Source organism: Urocitellus parryii, chromosome 5, assembly GCF_045843805.1.
Source record: "Urocitellus parryii isolate mUroPar1 chromosome 5, mUroPar1.hap1, whole genome shotgun sequence".
In the NCBI taxonomy this organism is placed as follows: domain Eukaryota; kingdom Metazoa; phylum Chordata; class Mammalia; order Rodentia; family Sciuridae; genus Urocitellus; species Urocitellus parryii.
The window spans coordinates 6,830,104-6,854,349 of NC_135535.1; the positions used below are offsets into that span (position 1 = coordinate 6,830,104).

The 24,246-nt window shown below is 51.7% G+C and overlaps 1 protein-coding gene and 1 pseudogene across 1 annotated transcript in view; one reads left to right on the forward strand and one right to left on the reverse strand.

Moving 5' to 3' along the window:
- The window catches only part of LOC144255135 (cytochrome P450 2D4-like), an 87,842-nt gene that overhangs the window by 52,360 nt on the left and 11,236 nt on the right, over positions 1–24,246 (forward strand). The window lies entirely within an intron of this gene.
- LOC144254859 (cytochrome P450 2D17-like) lies at positions 13,142–17,380 on the reverse strand (annotated as a pseudogene).

Here is a 24,246-nt window from a genome sequence, read left to right on the forward strand (position 1 = left end):
GGAGTAAGAGACCACAAGAGACTCTCTTATGCAACAGCAGAAGGGTGGGTTTATTTGGAGACCAGCATGCTGGGGCCCGAGCTCTCTATAGCAAAGAGAGATAGAGCCCTGAGAACAGCTTAAGCAGAGCTTAAATACTTTCCTTGGAGAGGGCAGGGAGAGAAGTTACATTTTGTAGTTTCGCAGTTGGGGACAGTTCATTCTGGGAACAAGATTAGCAGACAGTCCACAGTTGGGGACAGCACATTCTGGGAACAAGATTAGCAAACAGTTCTTAAGATTTCAACAGTGTTTTGTTAAGCATATAGAGAAACGGAGTGACAAGTACCTATTTTATTAACCTTTCACCACCAAGGAAAACATTTAAGAACCAAACAGAAATTCCGTAGCTGACGGCTGTGCTGTGGCTGTGGGAAGTGAACTTGTGAGCCACTGGATCTGATCCCCAGCACCACATAAAAATTTAAAAAAGTCTTGTGTCCATCTACAACTAAAAAAATAAAATAAAATAAAGAAATTATGGATCTGAAAACTACAATGAAGGAAACAAAAACCCAGTCGATGGGTTCCACTGCAGTGTGGGCATCTGCCAGGCTGCCCACATCTAAACACCACAGACTGGTGGCTTAAAGAATATGAATGTACTTTGTCACAATTCCAGAGGCTAAAAGTCCCAGAGCAAGCTTCAGCAGGGGCAGTTTCTGACAGGGTCTCTCTTCCTGGCTCACAGTCAGCTGCCTTCCTATTGTGCTGTAATATGAAAAGAATGCAGGGTGAGTGCGGGGTCCAGCTCTGCTGTCTCTCCTTAGAAGCTAATCCTAGTGGATCTGGCCCCTCTTGTATGTCCTTGTTTACATGAAATATTTCTGTAAAGGCCCTACCTCCAAACAGTCCACAGATGCACTTGTGGGGAGGGGCTACACAACCACGGACTCCATAACAAACCTTCTCTGACCAGGCAGAAGAAGGGATCAATGAATTCAAGGTAAGACCCTGAAGCCATCCAGTATGAGTAGACCTGAAGGCCCTCAGACATCCAGTACAAGCACCACAGTGGACTCAGAGGAAGAGAGAACAGGAAACAAGGATATGAAGAAAAAACGCTGAACATTTGTTCAGCAATCTGGCCCCAAACAGAAACACACGAAAGAAGCTCTGTGAAATCAAAGCAGCTAAACCCAAAGGCACCCCCGTAGACCCGGGGCATCAATACTGGAAACACAGAGCCACAGAGACTTGTCCTCATTGCATCACAGCCCACGGATTCCTTCAACCAATAAATACCACGCTGCTGCGGTGTGTCAGGCACCATCCTAGGCGTGATGATGGGGAACTTCAGTCCTAATAAGGCTGATATTCTGGGGACAGAGGCCATAAAACACCGAACATTGAGCATGTGGCACTAGGGGCACGCAGAGAGGCAGCAACACAGTTGGCTGCGGGGGCTGCAGAGCTGGAGGCCGGAGCTGGGAACATTCCGCACACTCTGACGGGGAAGAGCAGGTGATAAGCCGCGTGCACTGTGCAGAGGAGGTCAGGCAGAGTCACCGCGGGTCCCCGAGGCCCGGGGCCGCAGGGACACAGGGGACGCACGAACTACGAGGCCTGGGCAATCAGGTGGGCCATGACTCTCAGCCTTCCGCTCTATGGGTGCCAACGCGGGTCCTCCGACCCTGACAGCAAACAGGAGACAGCCGCGGCGTGACACAAGAGACCTGGCTAGCGCCTCCTGCTCCCACTTGCTCCTCTGGCCAGCTGGGTCGGGCACAGGAGGCGGGCAGCACGGGCCGCCCGGGCCAAGCGCAGGGCCCCACCAGGCGGAGCTCCCGGGTGCCACCTAGGAGGGAGGAGCGCGCAGCCTGGTGGGGGAGAGTCCACAGGCCGTGCCCCTCGCCCGCCTGCCACAGCGGAGATCTTGACCTTGAGCGTCCAGGCTGCGCCTTGCATCTCACTGGATCACCTGGGAGTGGCTCCCCATACCTGCAGGACACTGGCAGCCAGGGCTGGAGGCGACTGGTGCAGCTGGCAGAGAGCAAGCGACGCGAAGGTGTGAAGACCTCCACCTGCTGATAGGCCTGAGGTGCTTCTGGCCTTCGCTGAACCCGCCCCCTCCCAGAGGCCTCTGGGACTCGTAGTCTGCTCATTGCCCCGCCCCCGCCCAGAGGCTTCTGGGACTCGTAGTCTTCCCGTTACCCTGCCCCTGCCCCAGTTTACCCTGGGACTTGTAGTCCATGTGGAGCTCAGAGGTCCCAGGGACTTGGAGACCACCCGTGTGCCCAGAGGCTTCCACGCTCTGGCTACAGACCCCTGGTATTTGTCGTCCAATCTGTGCACCTAGTTACCTCTAGGACTTGGTGGCCACATCTTCGACCAGAGGCCACAGGACTGGTACTATGGCTATGTGCACAGGTGTTCCCGGGGCTCTTTGTAGGACAAGGCACCCTCAGTGGCACTATGCCCTCAGCTGGTATTAAGGGGACAAGTTGAAAAGCCGTGAAGACGCGGCTCATCACATACCAGAAACCTAAATGAGAGCCACAGTTTTTCATCAGAGGTCGCCAGACCCAAAGACACACAATCACAGGTTACAGGCCTGAATAGACTGTCAACCGGACTATGTGGCAAAACCATCCATTACAAATGAAGACGAAAAAAAGACATTTCCAGATAAGCACTGAGGGAGTTAATTATTAGTGGGCCTTGTTAAGACAGAATGCGCAAAGAAATCTCCAGAGACAAACTCTCGTGTTCCGAAAACAAACCTTATTGACAGGAAAAGCCTGCCAGGCTGCCCAGTTCAGTGGCACAGCAGACAGAGTTATCTTAATAGGGTTTTTATGTCCTTTAACAAGGAATAAGTGTTAGGTGCAGGGCAGAGTGAACTAAGTTGTCTGCAGGGCAGGCTGAATGAATGTTAGCTGCAGGATAATCCTGGCACTCAAACCCCCCTGTCTGGTCCTTTATCACCTGTTTGCATCAAGTCTGAACACTCAACCCCACTCAAGGCCGAACACTGGACTCTCAGCCTTTGGGTGCAACAGAAACCCACTTGTGACCCTTACGCCATCTGCCTGAAGGCAGAGGATGACACCCTTAGCAACTACTGTATGATCCAATCACTGTATGCCAACAAGGCAGCTTGCAGACCCAGAAATCCCATCAGATTTTGGCTATAAAAACTCCCTCCTGCCAGGACCCCCTCTCTTGAACTCTCTTTCTTCTCTTGCTTTCATTCTGTCTCCCTCTCACCCTCTCTCTTGCTCTCTCTTTTTTCTCTGTGTTCTCTCCCTCTCTCACACCCACTCCCTCCCTCACAGGGGGATAAGGATGCATGAGAGGAAGGTACAAGGGGGTAAAGGTGGGCCCACTGAGGGATGGTGTGAAAGTAGAATGTCAGACATTATGGGGTGCCCAAGAGGAGGGAAGAGAGGGCCAGAAGCACCTCTCTCTCGCTCTCTCTTCTCTCTTTCCACGCTCTCTTTCTCTCTCTTTTCTCCTCTTTTGCACTGCTGCAATAAAGATCTCTTGGTGGCTCCAAGTATTGTGGTCACTTTCCTTTCAATAAGAGCAAGCCGGACATGGCCTGCAGTGTAGCAGCTAGAACTGACCTTGAATGCAGGGGGCTAGGCAATAACAGAATTTTGTATTTAGGACCTTGGAAGGAGCGGTGGTTATGGGAACAGGGTATCTTAAGTTTCTTGTCCTTGGAAGTTGATAAGTTTCAGTTTCGAGTCAAGATGGAGTCCCAAAGCCAATGTGGAGTTACTAGTGTCCAGGATATCCCATCATTCCCCACTCTGTGTTTTATTATGATAGAGGGCTGGAGGTCAGTCTTCTGTAACTACTTCCTGCTGGGAAGGGGCAGTGCAGTGGTCTCTGGGCAAAAGGTGGGGAGCCTTGGGGTTTAGGGATTTTTAGACTTTCCGGGTGTGATCGTTCTGTAACCTTCTGGGAGTCTCTCAGGTTGGAGTCTTGTGTAGTTACCCCAAACCATTTGGTTGACCATCTGTTTGGTGAAAATCTTTATCTGGGCCATCAGGAAATTCTGGAGACAGTTGAGGATGCAAGGACTACGAGAATCATTAGAAAATGCCCAATGAGGGAGGCTATCCAGGGCCAGAAGCACCCTAGGAGGCCCATCCCCAAAGAAGAGTGGTCTCTTTTAGCTATTTTTGTGGCCAGTTTTTTTTTTTAAGTTCTTCGACTGTGTCCCTAACTATGTTGGATTCTTTGACATAAAAACAGCATTCCTCCTGGAGAAAGACACATAGTGTAAAGGTAAAATTTCTAAGCTGATTCTAAACTGCAAAGCCTGAGTTAAAGTGTAAAAGTCCAGGCATTGTAAAGTTTCCAAGCTGCAGGGCCCGAGTTAAAAAGTGAAAGACTAGGTATTGTTAAAATTCCTCTGCTACCCCCAGAACCTGTAATCCCTGTAGCTGTTAGGACAATACTGGAACTGCCCAGTAAATATTTCCACTGTTTCCACTGGTTGTTTAATAACCTGGGATTCTGGGTAGTATGTCACGTAGTCCTTTAGGCCCAAAAACCAATCAGTTTGAATGTGTACCCCGATTAGAAGTGACCAATCACCCCTGCCCAGACTGTTCCCGCCAATGAATGTACTAATCCGGTCTCAGAGTTGTTGTTCAATTTTCCCGCGCCTCATGATGATTTGTTCTGATGTATGCAAAGCCCCTGCCCTCTCCAAAAAGTGTACTTAAGCTCTGCTTGACCTCTGCTCTGGCTCTGGGCTGCTCTATCTTCCTGAGTGAGCCTGGAACCTCAGCATGCTGAATCAATAAATCCCCTTTGCCAATTGCATGAAGCCAGTCTCTTGTGTGGTCTCTTCCTCTGACGCTTCGCAGGACCCTTACAATAGGCCTCCTTTTTTCCCCCAGCATAAGGTCAAGGGCCTGTGGATTTTGAAGGGCCATAGCCACCAGGAAGCCCACCTGATTATGTAAAGTCAGCACTAAGTCAGGGCCCTACTGGATATCTGTAATAACTGGTGCCATCTATTTTTATCGCGAATAGAAGTTCCTAATTCTGCTGCTCTTGTATTAACCCTGGTGGATGTTTTTAGCCCTATGAGTAAGGGAATAACTTGAGGGCTCTTCTAGGTCGGGTGTGTGTTGTTATTGGAATGGATAGACTTTGGTTGTGGGGTTAAACGTCCGTTTGGGAAGTAAAAAACATTAAGGTATAGGGGCCAGTTTATGAGCTTCGCAAAGGATAAAAGTCCTGAGAAGTTAGAGGTCATCAGGGTGTGGCACTGACATAAGTGTACCTCTTAAGTTTTATTTAAAAGAATGATTGTTTTTCTTTTTAAATGCCCACGTGTGCCTGTGTTTTACTCTCCTGCCAGGTGTTTAAGACCAAGTTGGTTAAAAATTGACCTTGTTCCTCCCTGCTGATAAGAGTCAGCTGAGTTCCCACAGAGGTCACTCTTGAGAAACTTGAGAGTAGCTTCTTAGCTCTACTAGTGCCATTTACGCTAGGATGGGTCAAGGTCTCGCTGACCAAATGGCTTCCCTTGGAAGCATCAGGGATGTTTCCTTTCTCAAATGACCCTCCTCTTTGTAGCAGGGGCATGGATTGGCTGTCTGTTCTCCAGTGGTCTCATTAATCTCCCTGATTGGGAGGTCATGTGGCCCAGAGTTGTAGAGCACCTTAGAGAAGCACTCTCATTCCCTGGGTTTAGGCTGACTCAGAGGGCAAGAGCCCAATATTGGTTTTCTTGGTCCCCCTTTTCCTAACTTTAATCTTTAAGCCTTGGTGTTAAACATCCATCAAGCCAGTTTTACCATTCTTAAAGTAAGAGTATTGGGCTTTAACTTTAATGTCAATAACCTTATAGTCTTGGGCTGGGGTTGTGGCTCAGCAGTAGAGCACTTGCCTAGCACGTATGAGGCCCTGGGTTCGATCCTCAGCACCACATAAAAATAAATAAATAAAATAAAGGTATTGTGTCCAACTACAACTAAAAAACAAATATTTAAAAAATAACCTTATAATCTTTTACCCCTTAATTAAATAATTGGGGTCTGTATCTGTACTGGAAGTTAGCCTTATATCCTATTTTTTTAGTAGGTGATATATCTTAAACTAACTCAGGTTGGGTGTTCTTGAAGCAGTACCTCTGCAAAACATTAACAGGCAACAGTTATAAAGTTCACAAGGAAAATACAAAATTAAATTAACAAGAGTAAAAACGTGTTCAGTTTGTGTAATAGCTAGCTTGAATGTTGGCTGCCTTATACATTATAACCCTGTTTGAGATTATAGTAATCTTTACAACAAGTATCAATCTTCAGAACGTAACTTTAAATGAGCTTAGGTCTATCTACTTTGAGATTATCTTAACATGGAGTATCGTGAGGGAGTCTGAATTGAGGTGAGGTGGGGATCTTGGCAAATTTTAGGAAAAAGTGTTTTAGCTTTAAAGTTAATCCTTGTTTCTTTCTAAATGTCATTTTACAAAGTTTGTATATATTATTTCTGGAGTCTATTGAACATTAGTTAACATAACATTACATTTAGAACATGAGTCAGAGAAAGGCTGAGAGAGCATGTATCTTTCTTCTGTGTGGATAAGGGGCAAAATGTTTTCATGTTTTACAATATTACCTTTAAATAGATTAGGTTCTCCTTATTATCTTTTTAAAAATGTATTCAAATTTCAATTTCAGTGTGACAAGTAACACAAAATTGTATATATAACTTACTGACAACAGGTTACTTTATCCAGCTATGAAACATTAAATGACATGAGTAAATATCAACCCAATTTGTTATTTCTATAGAAATCTGAGAAAATTTAGAATTCAGGGTATATGGTAACAATAATTATATGTCTGTATGGGTTAATAAAATTAAAGGATAGCCTTAAATCTCTTAGACATTTAGGACACAGTGTTAATGATCAGAAATTGACTTACAGTAAACAGACATCAGACAGATCTTTAAATAACAGTGTGGCCCTCCTAGGGCCTGTAGAAAAGAGAGAGCAGTGATGGGTTAACTTGCCGGGAAGCTTATACAAACTTTGATTTTATGAACTTTTACATAACATTTAGGTAAGGCTTAGACAGATATGTATACATACACCTAGTCACGTATGTTTGGGGTATCTATTGTTATAATTTAAATGACAACCAATTATAAAGTAATCATTTAAGACTTTCAAACAGGTGCAAAGCCTGATTTTTTAAGACTTAGGTTCCTCAAGTAACAAAACCTAACAAATACAAAATTATCTCGTTAGATAAGCGTGAACCACTGTTTTAGCCTTTACTTCCTGTCAGTACACCAAGGCTCAAATAACTGTGCTAATGAAAGACCCCCGACAAATGGAGACCTCACAAACCAGCCCAGGTCTCTTCCTGGATGTGTGAAGTCGGCTGAGTGTGGGAGGGAAGGTGGCAGAGGGAAGAAGTAGGTCTCTTTTCATGCCCACAAAGGGCTTGCTCTAAAGCCCGTGACTGTCCAGGCACAGTGGAAGTTTAGCGTGTCGTTGATATCTGTGCCCTGGGGGCTGTCGGAGTGGCCCCAGCCAGATGCCCTCTGTCACCTTGAGCCTTCCTGTGCCCCACGCACCAAACTTCTCCCATACAGCAGTTGGTACTCTACCCCTGAGGGCTGCTGGGGTTAGGCTTTAGTCCCAAGACCTCAACAGCACCAGAGAGTGACCCTGGCCAGCTTCAGTTATCCTGGGTGTTTGCCTCTCCCCCACACCAGATTTCTTCCTCATAAAGTGGAGAGCAAAGGGCCCGGGTTGGGAAAGCAGTGAGTTTAGAGACTGAGTGGTAGCACGCAGGAGCTTCAGAGGACCTTGGGGGTGCTGGACAGTCACAGTCACTTTCCTGGCCTCATCAGCTGCCTAACTGACCGTGTAGGAAGGGCAGGGTCACCAGAAGTAGGAGCATTACCTTGCTCTCGGTTCCTGGTCAGGGGACAGATCCAATCACAAACACAAACTTTTTGAGATTCAGCCTTGAAACCTCCCGTGACTTACTAAAACATTTGTAGTTCGTTTATATCCTGAGTTTTGTCCTCTTTCATCTTGGATTTTAGCACAAGAATATTAATTTACCAGACAAGATATTGTTTTTCATTTAGAAACCTTTTTTTGACCTTTTAATTTTTCATATTAAAATATGTTTGCATACCTATGACCTTTTATCTCTTAGTTTTAGACCTTTTCTTCTGGTGTCCTGTTACCCTTGCCTGTTAGAGGCCGTGCCTTGGGGCACCTTTAACTCAGTGCTTGACTGTTCAGACTCCTTTTCATATCATTGAATAAATGTCCATACATACAGAATCTCTTTCATATATTTTACCTCTGACAGATTAATTTTTAATTGTAAGATTGTATACTTATCTGCAAAACCATTTAAAGTCCAGATAGTGATAGTGAAACATCTTAAACAGGCCCATACCTAAAGGTGGCCCAAGATTTTAAGAGACTACTGATAAGACCAATGTAACATGGCCTCATCCTAAAGGGCCAGTAACAGATATGAAAAACAGATAAACAAGAAGGGATTACCAAAACCAGGCCTGACAGGGGAGAACCTTTAAAGCAGAAAAACCTGTACATACAAATTTCCTTTTTAGCTCAGGTAGAGAAGGACACGGGCAGGTGGAGGGAGCGGGAGCCCTGCAGCTGCCTCAGAAGCTGCTCCCTCCTCCCTGCCGGCCTGACTCCCAGAGCCAGGAGTCCAGGAGTACTGACCATCAGGGACCTACCGTCTGGTGCCCTCAGGCTCAAATAAAATAACAGTATTTTATCTTGTGAGTTTTTCAGAACATACATGACAGTAGAATTTTAACCCTTCATTATCTTGATTTTAGTGATGACCGGAAACAAAGCAATCTTCCCGGTTACATGGAGCGACAATTGAACTTTATGTGCAGAAAAAAATGAAAGTTTCAACAAAACACTGTCAAAAGTTTGGGGGAAATTCAGCAAAGTAGAGGATACAAAGTCAGCATGCACAAATCAGCTGTGCAAATTACTTGAGAACGAAATTATAACTTTATCTAAAATACTATCAAGTAAAATAAAATAAACGAAGGAAATCAGTAATCCAAGGAAGTCCAAGATGTATATAGCAAAAACTGCAAAAAATTGCTAATAAAGGTAGAGAAGACATAAATAAATATCGAATAAATTAAATAGAAAAATCAAAGAAGAATTAATAAATGAAAAAATACTTTATTGTTCCTGGATTGACCCTCGCATATTGCTAGAATAACAACACATTAACGTTCAGGGCTGGGGCTTCGGCTCAGTCAGAGAGCACTTGCCCAGCTTGCATGAGGTCTTGGGATGGATCCCCAGCATCACAAGGAAAAAAAGATTTAATTCAAAATTTGAGGCACAGATTATACGGAATGCCTATAGTTAATGCACAGCCATAAAGGGAAAAATGGTTTCTCAAACCATTGTTTGGGACCATCTGTACACAGCTGAAGTAATCAAGTCCCTGTGGTACTGGCAGGAGGAAAGACAAACACAACAAATGAGATTCCTGAAAATAAATCCTTCTGGACAGTCATGTGACAAGAGTGGACAAATAATGACGCTCCACCACATACACATGAACTGAAATGCTCCTATCACCTGGTCACACTGAACTCAACATTGAGCACAACTGCCTCTGCCATCCATACAGTGACCTGCGCACAGGCGTGGCCTAGGAGGGGGACGAGGCGCTACAGCCTGGCCCAGGTGTGTAGGGGCTGCACCCTCTGGTGTATGCAGGTAAGCCCTGTGGTTCTGCAAACAAGGAATCACCTGACAACACAGTCCTCAGAACATTCCCCACATTAACCCTTTCACTCCTTGTGGCCAAACGATTTCCAACAACGGTGCCGACACCATTCCACAGGAAAGACAGCCCCTTCCAGAAACGGTGCTGGGAAACCGCACGTCCACACGCACAGGAGTGAGCCACCCTCAGCCGGCACCTATGCAAAACTAACATTGGATCAAAGTCCCCACCGATGAACTCAAAAACCACGAGGACACAGTGGACTTCATGAAAATTGAACCCTTTGGGCATGGGAGGCCGCTCTCCACAGGGAGAAGGCCACACAGAGTGGGAGAAGACGACCCCGAGAAGCACCTCCAACTAGAGCAAGGCCCTGCGCCCGTGGGAACAGACCACCCCTCACCCACCAGGACGCCTCCTACCAGAGGACAAGCACCAGCTGGCACGGGGGCCACGCTGGTCTTCCCAGCTACCCAGCAGGCTGAGGCAGGAGGATCACAAGTTCAAGACCAGCCTCAGCAACGTAGCGAGGTCCTGTCTCAGTAAAACAGAAGCGGCTGGGCAGGTGGCTCAGTGGCAGAGCTCTTGTCCTAGAAGGCACAAGCCCCTGGGCTCAGCCCCAGTACAGCAAGAGAGGAAGAAAGGCAGGGAGGAGGGGGAGGAACCAACCACAGAAAACAAGGGCTGCCAGCTTGGGCAGGGCGTGGAGCCCTGTGCTCGGGCGGGAACCTCAGTGGTAGAGCCACCGCGGGAAACAGCAGTGGGCCTCAAAGATGGAAAGAGACTTGCCCTGTGAGCCAGAATTCCACTTCTGAGTCTATATCCACAGGAGCTGAAGGAGGGCCTCACAGACACCGCTGTACCCCCACGGTCACAGCTGCAGGTGGAGGCCAGTGTCCTCTGGCAGGTGAGTGGGTCAGGAAAGCAGGGGACAGGAGCCCTTATCCACAGAGACCCACCCCAGGTCCCAGGGGATGCCTGAAGCTGCGCACGAGCCATGCTGCACACTGTGCTGCTGTCCCTACCCACTCGTGCCCACCAGGAGGGTTAATTTGTAGCCCGGGCACAGCAGGGACGATAACACGGCTGACCCTGGAGCTGGCCAGCAGCGCCCTGCAGTGAGGGTCTCTAGGTGTGGCCTCCTGCCAAGTATCTTACTGTCCGCACCCGCCCTTCAGCCTTACTCTACAGTGGGGATGCGGGGATGATGACTTGGTGAGCTCGACTGAGGTGAAGGATGCAGACCTGCAGGACACTACTACTGTTTTGTTTTTTAGGTGCCGGGAGTTGAACCCATGGCCTAGTCGACTGTTATGTAAGTGCTCAAACACTGAGCCACGTCCCCAGCCCTTTTCCAAATCTTATTTCGAGACAGGGTCTCACACATTCCCTAGGCTGGCATCAAACTTACAATCCTCCTGTCTCTGCCTCCTAAGTCACTGGAATTATAGATGAGTGCCAACATGCCCAGTGGTTACTGACCTTCTTACCTGAACACAAGCCCAGCATAATCACTGAAGATGTTGTTAACTCAGACTGCTGCTAACTGATGAAGGGGCTGTAGCATATACAGCATGGACACGCTGGATGAAGGCATCCCTCATATCCTGAATACGAGTGGGACCGGAAGACCAAGGTGGAAGATGGGAGATTTGGCCAAGCTCCTCAGAATGGCACATGGTTTTAAATTCCTGAATTGTTTATTGGTAGAATTTTCCCTGTAAAATATGTGGACTGTGGTTGTCCACTTTTCAATGAAACCAAGGAAGGAGGAACAGGGATAAGAAAGAAAACTGCGTACCCACACAATTGAATTATTCTGTCTTAAAAAGGAAGGAAGCACTGAATGAACCTTGAAGACATTATTTTAAGTGAAATAAGTCAGTCACAATAGATAGATGGATGCTTCTAGTTCTCCAATTATCTATAGTTAAATTCATAGAAGCAGAAAGGAGAATAATGGTTGCCGGGGGCTGTGGGGAGAGAAAGTGGGAAGCTTTGGTGTAATAGGTTTTTGTTGTTGTTGTTGTACTGGGGATTGAAGCCAGGGGTGCTTAACCACTGAGCCACGTCCCCAGCTCTTTTTTATATTTGACTTAGAAATAGGGTTTCACTGAATGGCTTAGGGCCTCACTAAGTTGATGAGGCTGGCTTTAAACTTGTGACCCTCCCAAACCACTGGGATTACAGATGTGTGGCACTGTGCACAGCAGTCTACTAATTTTAAGGATTCTGTTTTTCCAGATGAAAGAGTTCTTTAGATGGGCAGGTGATGGTGCACGATGTCAGTGTGCTTGGTACTGCTCAACTGAGCGCTTGAGACAGTGAAAATGCAGCTGAGGGCAGCTCAGGGTGAACACCAGGAGCCAGCATGGTGTGCCCACCTGCAGTCAGGTTTCTTGGGAGGCTGAGGCAGGAGGACTGCCTGAGTCCAGAAGTTCCATCCCAGCCAGGCAACACTGTTAGAACCTGCCCCTCCCCCACAAAAAATACTTGCTGAATATGCACAAGGACTTGGGTTCCACCCCTGGCACCACCACCAAATTAAAAACAGACACACACACACACACACACACACACACACACACACACACACAATGTGTGTGTAGTATGCTTACAGTAACTTTCAGGTACAAGTCTTACCACAATAAAGAAACAACACAGACGCTCACCCAGAGCCAGTGGCCCTTAGAGGACAGTTGCTCAGCAGGACGGGATTCCATCCCACATTCTAAAACACACGCCTGACTCCTCTAGGGCTGCAGGAGACCGTCCCTAAGGCCTGGGCACATCCTTCTTGGCAAGCGCCTCTGTGTACCTGGGGCCCTTTACACTGGGGGGGCACTGGGCCATCTCCTCTGGCCTGGGAGGGGACAGGGAGTGAGTTGTGGCAGCTGGCCACGGGGCAGCTCCACCCCACCTGACCAACCCCAAGAAAATCCCTGGACACAGAGGCTTGGTCAAACTTCCCTGGGGAGCAGGTCCCACTCCCTGTGTCACACCATCTGCCAGGCAGCCAGGCTCAGCACTGATGTCTGGCAGAAACCTGTTCACTTGTCCCCTACTTGAGACCCACAGAGTCCAGACTTCTGCCTTTAGTTGGCCACCAGCCCAGCAGCCAGTGATGGGTCTCTGTGGGTGTCATGGAGCCAGATGTCACCTGCTGAGCACCAGGATGCCCATTTCTCACGTGCATTCAAGGGGTGCAGTCAGGAAGGATGAGGCAGGGGGCGAGGACTGGCTTCAGACACGTGGCTGAGGACCCAACAGAGCCAGGGGCATCTCAGAACAAAGTGGCAGTGACAAGACTGGTTTATTGAACATCAGAGCCCCATCTGGGGGCAGGGTTGGGGTCTGCACCTCCTCTAGTGGGGCTCAGCACACAGTTGGTACGGGGATGGGGTCAGCAGTAGGGCAAAGACACCACGGTCACTGGGCCGGGCTTGTCCAGGGGGCACCGAGAAGCTAAAGCGCTGCAGGAGGCAGGTGAAGAAGAGGAAGAGCTCCATGCGGGCCAGGGGCTTCCCGAGGCACACACGGCGGCCTGTGAGGGGGACTCGGGCTCAGTCAGCCTGTCCCTGGCCTCCACCCCTCCAAGGAGCCCTGGGGAGGGACAGGGAGGCCCCACAGGCACCTGCTGAGAAAGGCATGAAGGCCTCCCGCTTCACAAAGTGGCCCTGGGCATCCAGGAAGTGTCCAGGGTGAAAGCGGAGGGGCTTCTCCCAGACGGTCTCATCCTTCAGCACAGACGACAGGTTGGTGATGAGTGTCGTCCCCTGGAGGAGGTGCCTGCCATTGTAAGGGTCTGGCGAAACGTCGGAGGAAGAGACCACAAGAGACTGTCTTATGCAACAGCAGAAGGGAGGGTTTACTGGAGACCAGCATGCTGGGGCTCAGAGCTCACTATAGCAAAGAGAGATAGAGCCCTGAGAACAGCTTAAGCAGAGCTTATATACTTTCCTTGGAGAGGGCAGGGAGAGAAGTTACATTTTGTAGTTTGGCAGTTGGGGACAGCTCATTCTGGGAACAAGATTAACAAACAGTTCACGGTTGGGGACAGCACATTCTGGGAACAAGATTAGCAAACAGTTCTTAAGATTTCAACAGTGTTTTGTTAAGCATATAGAGAAACGGAGTGACAAGTACCTATTTTATTAACCTTTCACCATGAGCAGGGACTAGGAGGGGGATGTCAGGACTCTTCTGGTCTGGGCAGATTCTAGCCTGCCCACACCTGAACCCTTGGAAGTAACCCTCGGTTCCAGAAGATTCTAGAACCTTGTCTAATGTCATGGCAGACTGAGTGACAATTCTCCCATACATGTCCACACTGTCCTCTCTCCCTGACTGCAGTGTTCCTCTGACAAGCTATGGCATCTCTTAGGTTGTCACTATACTACTTCAGAGGTTCAGGGAAAGGGCTGGCCTTTCTGATACTTTATATCCCACACCTATTCAGTCTGGGGACAGCCGGTATCCAGGAATCCCAGATTAGATGTATCTCCAAAACACAGTGGCCATGCTGGGGCCACTAGCTTACAGGTGCCCCTGGGATTGGGAGGAGGGCCTCAGGCCTACCTTGGAGATGAGGAAGCCCTGCACTTCAACATCACGGGATGTCATATGGGGCATACCCAGTGGGATAATGTCCCCAAAACGCTACACCTCGTGAATCACAGCCATGGTGAAGGGCATGTGGTCCTGGTCCCCCATCTCTGGCTGCCGCACCTGCCCTATCACTTCATCAATCTCCTGTTGGATACGGCCTGCACAGAGAAGCAACCCCCTAGTATGTCAGCACCCAGGGGCCTGCACCCTGACCCTCTCCTATCTCAGGGCTGTGTCCAGATGAGGAAGATATCACTCTTACAGGACCCTTGGCCAAGCCCAGGCTTGGAAGGCAGATGTCCCAACTAAGCTAGGGACACTGCCTCTACCTTTCCTCGCTCGACCTCCCAAAGAGCTCCCAGCAAAGCTCACGCTGCACGTCCGGGTGCGGGATCATGAGCAGGAGGGCCCAGGCCAGTGTGGTCGAGGTGGTCACCATCCCCGCAGTGAACAGGTCAAGCACCACGATGCGCAGATTCTCATCATTGAAGCTGCTCTCAGGGTTCCCCTTGGCCTGGGTCAGGCAAAGAGGACAACACAGGAACAAGGAAAGAAGTCACTGGGTGATGCACAGGTCCCACCTTGCCTGGCCTCAGGCCTCACAGGACCCTCAGCCCACGTCCCCTAGCCCGTCTCAGGCAGCCCCACCTCACCTTCTCCACCTCCACCAGGAAGGCGTCAGTCAGGTCTCGCGGTGGCTGGGCTGGGTCCCAGGTCATCCTGTGCTCCTCCAACAGCTCATCCACCATGGCCATGAAGGCCTTCTGTGCAGGGAAGACCTTGCCAAGCAGCCCTGGGATGCGCAGGAGCACTGGGACCACATTCAGCACCTGTGACAGCCACAGAGGGGACCTGGGTCCTTCCTGTGCTCCTCACTCTCCTGGAACACACTCAGGTCCCAGCCTCCTCCAGGGTGGACCCGGGCCTGCCTGTCCCACCCAGTGACCAGCTCCCTCCCCAGAGCCAGCCTCCAAGCTCTCTGCTGGCCTGGGCTGCCGAAGGAGCGGCCCACCATGGGAATCTCGAGCTTGTGTGTCAGCTGGACAGCAGGCACGGGCTCATTTTCCTCTCCTGGAGCCCTCTGACCCTGGCCCACCTGTCCTGCTACTGTTTGAGATGTGCTCACCTCCAGGCCTTCCCTCTTAGTGTCTCTCCAGGATGCCCTCTCCCATCGCCCCTGCATGCTAAGCCTCTCCTGGGAGCCCTGGTTCATGGGGCTGATCCAGCAGGGATACCTCCCTGCCTTGGTGACCCCTCTTAATGCCCCACCGGCACCCCCACCATGGGCACCAACCCAAAGTGCTCCTTCAGCGCGTCTTCCAGAAGGTGCAACATCTTGGCCAAGCGCTGGTCATCATACTCAAAGCATCGGGCATAGATGAGGGAGGAGATCACGTTGCACACTGCTCTGTTCAGCAGGGTCATGGGGTTAAAGGGGCATCCTGGGAGGGAGCAGGCCAGTCAGGGTGTGACCCCTGTCTCCCAGGCCTGCCCATCTCATCTCCTCCTGTGCCCCTCAGCCCATCACCCACCTGCCCTGTTAGTGAAGGCTGTACAGAGGCATCTGGCCTCCGTGGTCACCCACTGCTCCAGGGAACATGCCGAAGTTGCGCATGGTGGACACGGAGAAGCGCCGCTGCTCATGCCAGGCTGCGGTGTAGGGTGCCAGAACAACCCCTGGGGGCAGGACAAACACGTGCGTGATCCTTGGCTCTTCCCACCTTGGTCCCAGCTCACCTAAAGTCCCTTAGTCCCTTAATCCCTCCCCCGCTACAAGCTCCTCCCCTACGTTCCCCCTGTGCGCAAACCTAGGTGTTCTGCTGCCTTAGGTCCAGACCCTCTCTTGATCACTGCCCCTCGGGCGCCGCCCTGGTATTCTGTGCCCCTGCCGCGGTTTGCCTTTGGATCGAGGCCCATAGCCTAGATGCTCATTGATGGGCATATTCGGCCGGTCTGCAGTGTCCTCGCCCCGATTCACCTGAGCCTAGCGCACCGCCTCCAACCCGTTGAGCACGACCATGGAGGAGGCCCAGTTGAACAGGTTCCCAAAACGGTGCTGCAACTGCAGGTGGAGGGTCAGGGCACCTGCCAAACCAGGGACGCGGCAGGAACACATGACCCAGCCTCACTGCACAGCCTCTGGGGACACAGTATGAGTACAGCAAGATAAGATCTGGCCTCATAATGCTGGAGAAGGTCATGGCCTCTGTGGTGGAGTAAGTGAAGTCTGACCGCTTTGGATCAGACCACCCAGCTATGCCTTTGCCAGAACCAGGAGATGTCAGTGGGGACCACTAGGGCCCACTTTACAGATGAGAAGACAGGGTCACAGAGGTGAGCAGTGAGGTGCAAGCCCCACGGCAGCAGCAGATTTGAAGCAGTCCTTGTGCCTCTCTTGACCTGGAATCCTTGACTGCTGCTCAGGGCCCTGGCCCCTCCCCCTTCCCCAGATCTTTGGATTACATCAGAAGGGTTGGGGACTTGCATAATTTATACCCCCCCAGGTGGATTCCAAACCAGCTGCCAAGTCCCCTCTCCTCTGAACTTTGTCCTCCCACACCTTTGCTCTTGGAAAGTTCACTGTGACCTTAGGCCTCCCAAACGATTCTCAAACCTGCTTTTTCGTGGATGCCCAGCTTCCTGTCCAGCCTATGGCCTCACCCATCACTCCCTGTCTGTGGTTGGGGTCAACATGACCTCTGCTGCCATCTACCACTGGCTCCTTTACCTTTTGGAAGGAGCTGGGCATGTTCTGGAAGTCAATCTGCAGCAGGTTGCCCAGCCCAGGCAGTGGCAGGGGGCCTGGCGGGTAGCGTGCAGCCCAGCGTTGGCGCCGGTGCATCAGGTCCACCAGGAGCAGGAAGACGGCCACTGCCACACTCAGGGCCCACAGTGCGTCCCCGGTGAGCAGCCCCATGGCTGCCGTGCTGTCCACGAGCTCCTCTGGCACACCCGGCTCTCCTGGCCACTCCAGGTACCTGGGGCCAGGGAGGACAGTCTTGTTACACCCTGGGCACTTGACTGCCTGGGCCCTTCCCTTATAAAGGAGCTGAGGCTGCCCTTCGCCCTCTGCCTGGAGCCAACACACTCTGTTGACTGTGCAGGCAGAGGGTGCAGGGAGGGGCCAGGGCAGGGCAGGGCAGCTACACAGGTCCTTGCCCCTCCTTCCCCCCTCAGTTACTTACCCAGGGGAAGGAATCCAGATCGGGAGGAGAATTGCCCTCCCCCCACTCACTCTGCCCTGCTCCATCCAGGCTGCTCCAGAACTGTGGTCCGACAACACTATCCCCAACTCTTCTTAGGCCCACACCCCAAATGTGGCACGCCATCTCTCACAAGGCACCTTCACATGCTTCCCTACCTCGCCTGCCCGCTCCTGGGGAGCCCCCACTTCCTCCATTTGTCATCTACATCTGATTGGGGCCTTAGTGAGGTCATTGTGATCAGAGGGCTATGGGACATAGAGTGCAGGAGAATGAGGTTCTCCACCAGAATTGGTCTGTTTTTCATCACCACAATGAAATTCCTGAGGCAGGATACATTATAAGAAAAGAGAGTGATTTGGCTTATAAGTCTTGAGATCCAAGGGCTCATTTCTGTGAAAACATTCTTGGTGGCAGATACCTGAGGTATCAAATTGCAAGAGACCAGGAGTGGGTGTCCGTGTGTGCGGTGTGTGGTGTGTGTGTGTGTGTGTGTGTGTGGATTTAGTGGGTCTCCTTTGCTCTCTTCTTATTGATTTAATTGGGGGGCTCAATTCTAATTATTTTTTTCTATTTCTAATCACTTCCCAAAGGCCCTAACTCTAAACACCGGAGGTCACATTTCCAGCACCTCACAATGCGATTGAGTTAGCTGTAACATAAGGAGCCATCAGGGACACGTGACCCTTACCCAAACTGCAGCAGCGCTGGTTCTCTTCACCTCCCACTGCACACTAGACACGCACACTCACTGAAACCCACACACGCTCACTCACACACCCACCACGCCACCCATGCTCAGATCACTCCGGTATGAACAGCCTGGGTTTATCCTGGGCAGGCTCTCCACAGGCACAGCCCAGCACCAACAGCCTGGTTCTCAGTGACCTGGTGGCGTGGCCTGGAACAGACTCTCCAGCCTGGAGACTGCTCCCAGGGAGCCTCAGGCCCCACCTGGCTCACTGTCCAGCCCGCATTCCTGGGCTCTGGCCTGACACTGGCAGCTCTCATCTGGGTGTCAGCAGGCCACAGGGGGGTGGTGCGCTCACTAGTCTCCTGACCCACCAGTGGGTGGAGCCAGAAGCCCCTTGCCAAGCCTGAACAGCTCCCTCCAGCCTCTTCCTGAGGGACAGTCCTCGCTGCTCTGGCCTCTAAGGTTGTGACTGACCTCACATGCTGATGTAATTGAGGCTCCTTCCTTTGTGAGGAGTCCCTTCTTGCTGCTTCAACATTCTCTAGGTTTTTTCTTAGTCCTGGTGATTGACCCCAAGGTGCTCTTCCGCTGAACTTTACCCTCAGCCCCCTGCCTTTTATTTTTTGTGACACAGTGTCATTTCGTTGCTGAGGCTGGCCTCAAACTTGCGATCCTCCGGACTCATCCTCCCAAGTCAGTGGGATCCTAGGTGAGCACCGCTGAGCCCAGCTTCTCTAGGCTTTTGACAGTTGAGTTATGATCTTGTAGTTCATCCTGTCGGTGGTTCCTTGAGCTTCTTGGATGTGTAGGTTAATATTTTCTCATCCAACTTTGGAAGTTTCCAGCCATTATGTCTTGAAATATTCTGTGTAGAGCTTTCTCTCTCTCCTTTTCTGGGACTCCCACTATGAGTGAGTTGGTGCACTCGGAGGTCCTGAATTGCTGTCCTCTCTTCTTCATTCTTCTTTCTGTTTCTTGTGGTGGACACTTTCAGTGGATCCATCTCCACATTTGCTGATTCTTGTGTCTATTTAACACCTGCCCTTGAGGCTCTGACGTGAATTTTCATTTTGATTATTGTCCTTTTCAACTCTAGCATTTCTCTTTGGCTCCTGTTCATAACTTCCTTCCTATTGGTGATATTCTCTAGCCCTTCAGTTTGCAGCCCTGCTTTTCCTTCTTGATCCTGGAACAGATTTTGAGTGTTCCTGTGAAGCTTTTGTCCAGCTGCTTCAACGTCAGGGACAGATTCCATTGGTGGCTTGTTTTCCTGTGTATGGATTATGTTTTGGTTGTTGTTGTTGTTGTTGTTACTTTGCATGTCGTGTGACTTTTGGGGGAAAATGGGATGTTTCAAATCTGTCTTGTGGTTTATACATTTTTACAGAAAACAGACTCCCTGCCTGCCCAGAGTTTGTCCCTGTCATTTGTTGGGATGTCTCATTGCTACTGAGTTTTCAGAATTCACTCTGCAGCTTCTTACCGTCTTTTCCTCTGTGGCCACTGACGTCTGCTCAGCGAGCTCAGTGTTCATCTGAAGACCGCTCAGAGGTTTCCCTCATTCCTGGACCCAGTCAACCTCCCAGTCCCTGCAGAGGGGCTCTGTGTCCCTGGGGGTGATTCCAAGCTCAGCCAGGTGCTTGGCCACCTCAACTTTGCCTTCAGGTCCTGTTGGCTTGGGACCTCCAGGTGAGTCAGAGGTGAGAGCTGAGGGCCCGGTCTTCCTGAGCAGGCGCTTGGCCCTGCATGCGGGTCCGACCTCCCAGACCCCCAGGAGTGGCCAGAGCTTTCCCACCTCTGCAGGCCTCAGGCCTCGGCTCGCCCCTCAAAGCTTCCTGCTTTGTGTATGATCTGCTCCAGCTGCCAGCCGTTGCCTGGGGTAGCTCTGGTCCTCATCCCTGTCTCTACTTTCAACAGAGTCTCCTGAGGAGAACGCAGTTTCACCAAGGGAGTCCCTGGCACCAAGAGACCACCCTGCCAGGGCGATGACCCGGGAACCACCAGATAGGACAAGTATTGACAGTTCTCTGGGGGTTGAGGCCCAGCGTCCAGCCCCGTGGGTCCCCTGGGTCACTGCTGGGCTTTGCTGTGAAGGCCGCTGCTCTTTGTTGAGGACAGTGCTGGACTGGAGGGTTGGGATGGACTGGAGCAGGATAAGAGGCCGCGAGGTGGCTGTTCTTTTCCAGACTTCTGCCACTTTCCTTGAATGAGCACTCATGGCTTGTTGGGGCATCTTACTTAATAAATTTTTTTTTTTTAGTTGTTGATGGACCTTTATTTTATTCATTTTTATATGGTTCTAAGAATAGAACCCAGTGCCTCACACATGCTAGGCGAGTGCTCTGCCACTGAGCCACAGCCACAGCCCCATCTTAATTTTTAACGATTTTTTTTTCTCATTTGCTTTTTCTTTGGGGGCACAGGCAGCACTAGGAAGTGAACTCAAGGCCTCATGTGAATGTCCCCCCGCTGAGCTACACCCGCAGTCCCGAAGGCCAGACAATTTTTTCCAGTTTTCGCATGGCTCTGGTGGTGGGATGAATTTGCAAAGGCCATTTCCATGAGACCGTGTGCATGTGAGGGGTCTTTAGAGGTCGGAAATTCTCCTCATTCAGAATTGATATCAGTTTGGCTGGACAGTGTTCTCCATCCGAAATACTTCTCCCTCCAGGGTTGGAGGACGCTCCTCATGGTCTTCCGCCCTCAGGGGCAGCTGCTGAGAAGCCTGCTCTGCCTTCACAGTTCTGCATCTCAGGCTCAGGCTGGGACACTGTGCTCAGCAGGAGAGACCCCATCAGCATCTGGTGTGGACGTCAAGGTTGGGGACAGCTCACTCACAGGGGGGAGGCGAAGCCACCTCACTGGCCCCATGGAGGCCACAGGGAGAGCAGGGCTGGCGGCCAGCAGGTCCAGATCAGCTGGAGAGAGCCAGGGAGGGAGACTGGCCTGGGCACGAGCGAGTGGTGGGGGAGGCAGGGGGAGGCCTTGTTCACGTGGGCAGGGCCTCGGCAGTGGGACTCCAGTGGGGGCAAGGAGAGCACCCAGGCTTTGTTTGCCACTTCTCCAGATGCAAAGGACAAGGGAAGAAATAATCCTGCTACAGGCTGTGAGCCTGGAGCATGAAGTGATGGAGTCACCTCCCTCTACCTGGGGAAGAAGCCCAGGGAGGCAGACCTTGACCTTCCTGAGTGCGCCCTCCCTCCCTCCTGCCTCCTGCCTGGGTTGGCAGGACTGCAGGCCCCTCCCCCCTCCTGGCTGCACATCGGCCTCTGGTCACAGTGGCTGGTCCCTCACGTCAGAGGGTATGCTGTCCTGGACAAACGTTCCCCCAGCAAGACACCCACAGGGCAAGCCTGCCTGTGCGTTAGCCTGTCCTCCCGTGATGGGGCGGCCGGAGGAGGCCTGGATACGGGAGGCCCAGCTCCAGAGAAGCTCTGGCTGGGCTGCTTCCCAACCTTCGATACCCCAAGACTCGTTCAGGAGGTAGAAAGGATCCAGACTCCTGAGAGTCTCTACCCTACAGGCCCCGTGCCTCCTTTCAGGAGCCCCATGCTGCTCAGGCAAACCTAGTCTGGTCACACCCACACTCTCTCCCACAGCTGCAGGGACACTGCTTCCTGCCCCCAGCCCTGTCACCATAGTGGATACCCTAGCTGGCCTTCCAACTCAATGCTAGCTCCCAGTCCACAGTCCCTGGAGTGCTGAGAGGTGGGGAGCACCATGTCCCCAGGGTACTCATGAAAATGGTGACTTCTGGTGTCCTCTGGTGGCTTCTGCTTCGAGGGTCTGGGGCTCTCCATCCCAGGCTGATCCCTAAGCAGATGATCCTTAGACACGCCGCGGTGCTCCCTGCCTGCCCAGGCCAGAGGAGACGTTTCAAGGGTGGGTCAGAGGGGGGAGGACAGCAGTCCCTGCCTTCAGTTAGGGGCTGTGGACCTGCAAAAATCACAGGCCCAGAAACGACACCAGAAATCAGGACAGGGCTTCCTTTGGTGTGACCTTCTCAGTGGCAGAAGATCAAGAGAAGCCTGGTGGGAGGGACGGTCCAGGGTCATGCAGCACAGAGGAAGGCGAGGTCTAGAAGCAGGGTCCTTCCTCTCGGCTGCCCGAGCTGCCTCTCTTCTGCCCACCTCTTTGACACACGGGGCCAAGGTTGACCCCGTGCCTAGGGCAGACTTGCAGCCCACTGGGCTCTTTCCCTGCTCCTGGCGAAGCCCGTGGGCCCTGCCCAATGTGGTCACCGTAGGATGGCATCCCGAGTTGAGCCTGTCGTGGCCTGAGAGGAAAGTCCTCCCTGCACAGGGGCCTGGGTAGCAGCACTGGGCAGGGCCAGGGAGGAGGCCAATCATGCCTTCTGGTACCTGAGAGGCTTGGGGAGGTGGCTTGCTCCTGGCTCCCATCAGCCCTTCTCAGGGAGACTTCTGAGGCCTGGGGACCCCCCCTCGGTGTTAACACTGACTTCCCTCAGTTCTCCCCCTCTGTGGCAGGTCGGATGTGACAAGGAAAAGACACCATGGTGCTGGCCTCTGGTGTGGCTGGGCTCACTTGGCTCTGATGTGTGGGCCTCTGGGCTGAGCCTGTGTGAGCCGAAGGGTGAACTCAGCAGGGTGACGGGACCCAAGCCCTGGACCTTGCGAAGCCTTACCTGGACTTCACCATCCTGTGGGGTGGCTAATGTGCCCTCGACTCGCCGGCTGACACCAGGGTCTGTGTTTTCCTTCAGCCTTGGTCCGTGCCAGGAGCTTAGGCTAGCAGTTGATGTCTGTGGGATCTTGAGTCTGGCTGGATCCGTTTGACCTCTAGAAGAGCTGGGGCCTTGGCAGCTAATGGCAGCCACACTGTGCTCCATGCCCCCAAAACCAAACCCCAGTAAGAATCCTGGACACAAGGGCTCAGGGGTGAATCTGGGACTGGACACCCTCTGGACCTGTGTCTCACGTCGTGTTGGGGGAATGAACCCCTGTCTCTGCGACTCTGCTAGAAACGGGCAACTGGAACAGGTGCTTACATCATCAGCATCTATGCACTGTGAGTGTCGCAAACGAGGAGTGGCGACCTTGGTTAAGAGTGTAGCAGAACGGGTGAGCTTGTCTGCGGGACAGATCGCTGTGCTACTGCTGATTCAGACACGCAGCCGTTGTTCGAGAGGGCACAGCTGGAGTCCCTTCAGTCTGACCAGGGGTTGGTTTGTCCCCTCATTTAAATGTCCAGTGGAGCTCCCCAGGGGACGAGGCTGGCCTGTTGTCTAGGTGTGCCCGCTGGATTGCTGTATGACGTTTCCATCTGAAACCTCCTACCCTCGTGACGCATGCTGTGTTTCAGGGATCCCCTGTTGCTGGGGTCCCCTGTCACCGTCATGCTATAAAAATCAAGGAGTGTTGGGAGATTAACGATTTTTGGTGGTGCAGGGCTGGGATCCTAGCCACTCGGAAGGCTGAAACAGGAGCATCACAAGTTCTAGGCCAGCCTCAGCAACTTGAGATAAGACTCAACAAGGACTTGGGACGGAGCGCAGTCAGGATGTGCCTCGGGTCCAGTCCCCAGCACCCCCAGTTCTGTGTTGATCCCAGCGTCTCCTGTGGACTTCCGAGGTTCTGAGAGAGAGAATTCAGAAGAGAAAGAGAAAGAGGAGGAGGAGTGTCAAGGACTCCTCCAGCAGGGGACATCTTTAAGTGCTCATTGAGAACGGGGTGAGTCACCCAGAGCTCGGTGAGCTCAGAACGCAGCGCTGTTAGAGGCTGGCTGGGCTGGCGGGAGCCCACGCTCGTCCCCAGCCTCAAACAGCCCAGGAAGCCATGTCCATTTCCTCCAAAGTGCAGAAAATCTGAAGAGCAGAAGTGCGAGGGACGTGGCAGAGAGAAGGGAGGACTCAAATGAGTGAGTCAGAAAGGAAAGGAGAGGTCACGGCGGGCTCCCAGGAACAGAGGGCCGGACGTGTTTGTCCCCAGCACTCAGTGTTGGAGGC